At 46.6% G+C, this 7,026-nt stretch overlaps 3 non-coding genes across 3 annotated transcripts; all 3 read right to left on the minus strand.

Moving 5' to 3' along the window:
• Positions 1-195: 195 nt before the first annotated feature.
• Positions 196-386, minus strand: LOC130319269 (U2 spliceosomal RNA). The gene has a single exon (XR_008865506.1). It is a non-coding gene; the product is annotated as a U2 spliceosomal RNA (small nuclear RNA).
• Positions 387-2,466: 2,080 nt separating this feature from the next.
• On the minus strand, positions 2,467-2,657 carry LOC130319270 (U2 spliceosomal RNA). Its single transcript, XR_008865507.1, has one exon. It is a non-coding gene; the product is annotated as a U2 spliceosomal RNA (small nuclear RNA).
• A 2,099-nt stretch (positions 2,658-4,756) lies between these two features.
• On the minus strand, positions 4,757-4,947 carry LOC130319272 (U2 spliceosomal RNA). Its single transcript, XR_008865509.1, has one exon. It is a non-coding gene; the product is annotated as a U2 spliceosomal RNA (small nuclear RNA).
• Between the last annotated feature and the right edge of the window lie 2,079 nt (positions 4,948-7,026).

Below are 7,026 nucleotides of genomic sequence, written 5' to 3' on the forward strand. Positions count from 1 at the left end.
CAGCAGCAGAAGTCCTGTGCCTGGACGCTCCAACAGGGGCCAGACACAAGCAGAAGCAGAAGCAGCAGAAGCAGCAGCAGCACCACCTTTTGTTTTTTGGCTGCAGCAGCAGCAAGGCCCACAGGGCTGGCTAGCTGGCTAGCCAGCAAGCAGGTAGCAATGAAAGTAGGAATCTTTCTTTTTAACCCTGTAAGGGGGTGGTGCACTGTACCCGAAGATACTGCCATATCGGGTCAATGCATAGGGCGACGGAAGCAAGCTTCGAAATCGGCCCCCGTTCTCAAAAATCCATTTAATATATGGTCCCCAGATAGGGGACGTATCAGATATTAAACTGATAAGAACAGATACTACACTTGATCTTAGCCAAAAGGCCGAGAAGCGATAACCGTGAAAGGGGCGGGCCCAACAAGGTCCCCTTCATGGGCACTATCACTGCTTGCTGTCAGGGAGGCTGCCAGACAATTTTCCATGCACACTCTGGGCTGGGGGGCAGTCAACCACCAGTACACACAGCAGAACCTAAACCCATACCATTATTGCTAAGCAGCAAGACAGGGGCCCATTGCACTCCCACGGGGCCTTTTTAAATGCAATCCATAACCCGGATTTGCCAGGAACCCTTCTTACTCCTCCTACTTGCATGTGACACTGGGCTTAGGATCTGCATAGGAAACACACACACAAGCACACACCTACCTTTGTTGCCTGCAGATGCCTCCTTGGCTGTCCCCAAACGGTATCAAACCAACACCCACGGGAAGCTGTAAGCATAGAGGACATGCCTGCACCCCATTGGACTTACCTGTGTGGGTTAAATCCGGGTTATTTGACAACCTATGGCGGTGATGGTTCTGCTCAGGCAGAGCAGTGCTGATGCTCCTCATAAAGCTGTCGCTGCTGTGAAGGTTCTAGGTGACATCACAAATCCCTTTGGTTACATACACAACAAAGCTGGGTTGTTGTTGTTTACACTCTGCAAGGCCTGTGGAAGTGAGTGACATCATAGCACTGTAGTTCTGAGGGTTCAAGATGGATGCAACAATCTCCTGTTGCTTCTATGAAGGCCGTAATAGACGACATCACCAAACAGCTCCATAGTCACATACACAGCAAAGGAGAGATGTTGTTTACACCTAGTGATGTCAGTGGTATTGAGTGACATCACAGCACAGTGCTAAGGCTCCTGGGCCTGGACACAGCAGCGGCTGCAATATCTCAACGGAGAATACGTTTATATCTATGTGTGTGTGTGCGCATATATATATATATATATATATATATATCTTCTCCGCCGAAATCACTTTTAAACCCATTTCCACCTTTTTTTCCCTTCTCTTCCTCTTACTTTTTTTTCACGTTTTTTTACGTTTTTCTCCTTTTCGCCTCTTTTCTGGGCGTATTATTCTTCTTTTTCTTCTTTTTTTTCGTCTAATGCATACCCCATCAGTGCAGCAATGCTTATTCAATACCGCCAGCAGATGGAGACACTGGGGGATAATTTTCTAAGGATTTATACTGATTTTTCCTGTCTGAATTTGTCGCACAGAAAGTTGCAGGCCAAATATGTGTGACATTTCTGCGACTTTAGCTTCTAGAGCATTTTTACAACATTATACATAGGTGCTGAATACATAAAAAGCGACTGTTCAGCGACAGACAAGTCGCATCGGCTGAAAGTAGGCCAGAATGTCAGTCCATGTTGGAGCAGGTTTAGATACAGTCTAAAGCATAGATCTCAAAGTCTGTGCACAGAATTTAGCAAGGGCCTCGCACCTTCTGATGCATCAGGTAGGTGCACAATAGCATAGCCTAACCCTCTGTACTTTGGTCTATATTGATGCGGGACATAGACAGCCAGCTGATGACCAATCCATTAGTGCAATGGATGGCTGGAAGCATTTGTCTTTGCCTTTGCAATACCACAGAAGCAATGCATGGTCAATGTACAGCAATGACACACCTGTGTGAACAGCCAGGAGACCCCCCCCCCCCCCCCCCCCATGTTATGTTACATAGTTACATAGTTAGTACGGTCGAAAAAAGACATATGTCCATCACGTTCAACCAGGGAATTAAGGGGTAGGGGTGTGGCGCGATATTGGGGAAGGGATGAGATTTTATATTTCTTCATAAGCATTAATCTTATTTTGTCAATTAGGAACATTCAGCACCCACCCGCTATCAAGGCAGCTGCCTATCATGTCATGCCCTACCTGCACAGGTGTGCTGGCTACTCAAATGATCCAATTAAGGAGGCCATTTAGTCAGCAGCAGCAGAAGTCCTGTGCCTGGACGCTCCAACAGGGGCCAGACACAAGCAGAAGCAGAAGCAGCAGAAGCAGCAGCAGCACCACCTTTTGTTTTTTGGCTGCAGCAGCAGCAAGGCCCACAGGGCTGGCTAGCTGGCTAGCCAGCAAGCAGGTAGCAATGAAAGTAGGAATCTTTCTTTTTAACCCTGTAAGGGGGTGGTGCACTGTACCCGAAGATACTGCCATATCGGGTCAATGCATAGGGCGACGGAAGCAAGCTTCGAAATCGGCCCCCGTTCTCAAAAATCCATTTAATATATGGTCCCCAGATAGGGGACGTATCAGATATTAAACTGATAAGAACAGATACTACACTTGATCTTAGCCAAAAGGCCGAGAAGCGATAACCGTGAAAGGGGCGGGCCCAACAAGGTCCCCTTCATGGGCACTATCACTGCTTGCTGTCAGGGAGGCTGCCAGACAATTTTCCATGCACACTCTGGGCTGGGGGGCAGTCAACCACCAGTACACACAGCAGAACCTAAACCCATACCATTATTGCTAAGCAGCAAGACAGGGGCCCATTGCACTCCCACGGGGCCTTTTTAAATGCAATCCATAACCCGGATTTGCCAGGAACCCTTCTTACTCCTCCTACTTGCATGTGACACTGGGCTTAGGATCTGCATAGGAAACACACACACAAGCACACACCTACCTTTGTTGCCTGCAGATGCCTCCTTGGCTGTCCCCAAACGGTATCAAACCAACACCCACGGGAAGCTGTAAGCATAGAGGACATGCCTGCACCCCATTGGACTTACCTGTGTGGGTTAAATCCGGGTTATTTGACAACCTATGGCGGTGATGGTTCTGCTCAGGCAGAGCAGTGCTGATGCTCCTCATAAAGCTGTCGCTGCTGTGAAGGTTCTAGGTGACATCACAAATCCCTTTGGTTACATACACAACAAAGCTGGGTTGTTGTTGTTTACACTCTGCAAGGCCTGTGGAAGTGAGTGACATCATAGCACTGTAGTTCTGAGGGTTCAAGATGGATGCAACAATCTCCTGTTGCTTCTATGAAGGCCGTAATAGACGACATCACCAAACAGCTCCATAGTCACATACACAGCAAAGGAGAGATGTTGTTTACACCTAGTGATGTCAGTGGTATTGAGTGACATCACAGCACAGTGCTAAGGCTCCTGGGCCTGGACACAGCAGCGGCTGCAATATCTCAACGGAGAATACGTTTATATCTATGTGTGTGTGTGCGCATATATATATATATATATATATATATATATATATATATATATATATATTTCTCCGCCGAAATCACTTTTAAACCCATTTCCACCTTTTTTTCCCTTCTCTTCCTCTTACTTTTTTTTCACGTTTTTTTACGTTTTTCTCCTTTTCGCCTCTTTTCTGGGCGTATTATTCTTCTTTTTCTTCTTTTTTTTCGTCTAATGCATACCCCATCAGTGCAGCAATGCTTATTCAATACCGCCAGCAGATGGAGACACTGGGGGATAATTTTCTAAGGATTTATACTGATTTTTCCTGTCTGAATTTGTCGCACAGAAAGTTGCAGGCCAAATATGTGTGACATTTCTGCGACTTTAGCTTCTAGAGCATTTTTACAACATTATACATAGGTGCTGAATACATAAAAAGCGACTGTTCAGCGACAGACAAGTCGCATCGGCTGAAAGTAGGCCAGAATGTCAGTCCATGTTGGAGCAGGTTTAGATACAGTCTAAAGCATAGATCTCAAAGTCTGTGCACAGAATTTAGCAAGGGCCTCGCACCTTCTGATGCATCAGGTAGGTGCACAATAGCATAGCCTAACCCTCTGTACTTTGGTCTATATTGATGCGGGACATAGACAGCCAGCTGATGACCAATCCATTAGTGCAATGGATGGCTGGAAGCATTTGTCTTTGCCTTTGCAATACCACAGAAGCAATGCATGGTCAATGTACAGCAATGACACACCTGTGTGAACAGCCAGGAGACCCCCCCCCCCCCCCCCCCCATGTTATGTTACATAGTTACATAGTTAGTACGGTCGAAAAAAGACATATGTCCATCACGTTCAACCAGGGAATTAAGGGGTAGGGGTGTGGCGCGATATTGGGGAAGGGATGAGATTTTATATTTCTTCATAAGCATTAATCTTATTTTGTCAATTAGGAACATTCAGCACCCACCCGCTATCAAGGCAGCTGCCTATCATGTCATGCCCTACCTGCACAGGTGTGCTGGCTACTCAAATGATCCAATTAAGGAGGCCATTTAGTCAGCAGCAGCAGAAGTCCTGTGCCTGGACGCTCCAACAGGGGCCAGACACAAGCAGAAGCAGAAGCAGCAGAAGCAGCAGCAGCACCACCTTTTGTTTTTTGGCTGCAGCAGCAGCAAGGCCCACAGGGCTGGCTAGCTGGCTAGCCAGCAAGCAGGTAGCAATGAAAGTAGGAATCTTTCTTTTTAACCCTGTAAGGGGGTGGTGCACTGTACCCGAAGATACTGCCATATCGGGTCAATGCATAGGGCGACGGAAGCAAGCTTCGAAATCGGCCCCCGTTCTCAAAAATCCATTTAATATATGGTCCCCAGATAGGGGACGTATCAGATATTAAACTGATAAGAACAGATACTACACTTGATCTTAGCCAAAAGGCCGAGAAGCGATAACCGTGAAAGGGGCGGGCCCAACAAGGTCCCCTTCATGGGCACTATCACTGCTTGCTGTCAGGGAGGCTGCCAGACAATTTTCCATGCACACTCTGGGCTGGGGGGCAGTCAACCACCAGTACACACAGCAGAACCTAAACCCATACCATTATTGCTAAGCAGCAAGACAGGGGCCCATTGCACTCCCACGGGGCCTTTTTAAATGCAATCCATAACCCGGATTTGCCAGGAACCCTTCTTACTCCTCCTACTTGCATGTGACACTGGGCTTAGGATCTGCATAGGAAACACACACACAAGCACACACCTACCTTTGTTGCCTGCAGATGCCTCCTTGGCTGTCCCCAAACGGTATCAAACCAACACCCACGGGAAGCTGTAAGCATAGAGGACATGCCTGCACCCCATTGGACTTACCTGTGTGGGTTAAATCCGGGTTATTTGACAACCTATGGCGGTGATGGTTCTGCTCAGGCAGAGCAGTGCTGATGCTCCTCATAAAGCTGTCGCTGCTGTGAAGGTTCTAGGTGACATCACAAATCCCTTTGGTTACATACACAACAAAGCTGGGTTGTTGTTGTTTACACTCTGCAAGGCCTGTGGAAGTGAGTGACATCATAGCACTGTAGTTCTGAGGGTTCAAGATGGATGCAACAATCTCCTGTTGCTTCTATGAAGGCCGTAATAGACGACATCACCAAACAGCTCCATAGTCACATACACAGCAAAGGAGAGATGTTGTTTACACCTAGTGATGTCAGTGGTATTGAGTGACATCACAGCACAGTGCTAAGGCTCCTGGGCCTGGACACAGCAGCGGCTGCAATATCTCAACGGAGAATACGTTTATATCTATGTGTGTGTGTGCGCATATATATATATATATATATATATATATATATATATATATATATATATATATTTCTCCGCCGAAATCACTTTTAAACCCATTTCCACCTTTTTTTCCCTTCTCTTCCTCTTACTTTTTTTTCACGTTTTTTTACGTTTTTCTCCTTTTCGCCTCTTTTCTGGGCGTATTATTCTTCTTTTTCTTCTTTTTTTTCGTCTAATGCATACCCCATCAGTGCAGCAATGCTTATTCAATACCGCCAGCAGATGGAGACACTGGGGGATAATTTTCTAAGGATTTATACTGATTTTTCCTGTCTGAATTTGTCGCACAGAAAGTTGCAGGCCAAATATGTGTGACATTTCTGCGACTTTAGCTTCTAGAGCATTTTTACAACATTATACATAGGTGCTGAATACATAAAAAGCGACTGTTCAGCGACAGACAAGTCGCATCGGCTGAAAGTAGGCCAGAATGTCAGTCCATGTTGGAGCAGGTTTAGATACAGTCTAAAGCATAGATCTCAAAGTCTGTGCACAGAATTTAGCAAGGGCCTCGCACCTTCTGATGCATCAGGTAGGTGCACAATAGCATAGCCTAACCCTCTGTACTTTGGTCTATATTGATGCGGGACATAGACAGCCAGCTGATGACCAATCCATTAGTGCAATGGATGGCTGGAAGCATTTGTCTTTGCCTTTGCAATACCACAGAAGCAATGCATGGTCAATGTACAGCAATGACACACCTGTGTGAACAGCCAGGAGACCCCCCCCCCCCCCCCCCATGTTATGTTACATAGTTACATAGTTAGTACGGTCGAAAAAAGACATATGTCCATCACGTTCAACCAGGGAATTAAGGGGTAGGGAGGGGTGTGGCGCGATATTGGGGAAGGGATGAGATTTTATATTTCTTCATAAGCATTAATCTTATTTTGTCAATTAGGAACATTCAGCACCCACCCGCTATCAAGGCAGCTGCCTATCATGTCATGCCCTACCTGCACAGGTGTGCTGGCTACTCAAATGATCCAATTAAGGAGGCCATTTAGTCAGCAGCAGCAGAAGTCCTGTGCCTGGACGCTCCAACAGGGGCCAGACACAAGCAGAAGCAGAAGCAGCAGAAGCAGCAGCAGCACCACCTTTTGTTTTTTGGCTGCAGCAGCAGCAAGGCCCACAGGGCTGGCTAGCTGGCTAGCCAGCAAGCAGGTAGCAATGAAAGTAG

Source organism: Hyla sarda, unplaced genomic scaffold, assembly GCF_029499605.1.
Source record: "Hyla sarda isolate aHylSar1 unplaced genomic scaffold, aHylSar1.hap1 scaffold_2105, whole genome shotgun sequence".
Taxonomy (NCBI): Eukaryota; Metazoa; Chordata; class Amphibia; order Anura; family Hylidae; genus Hyla; species Hyla sarda.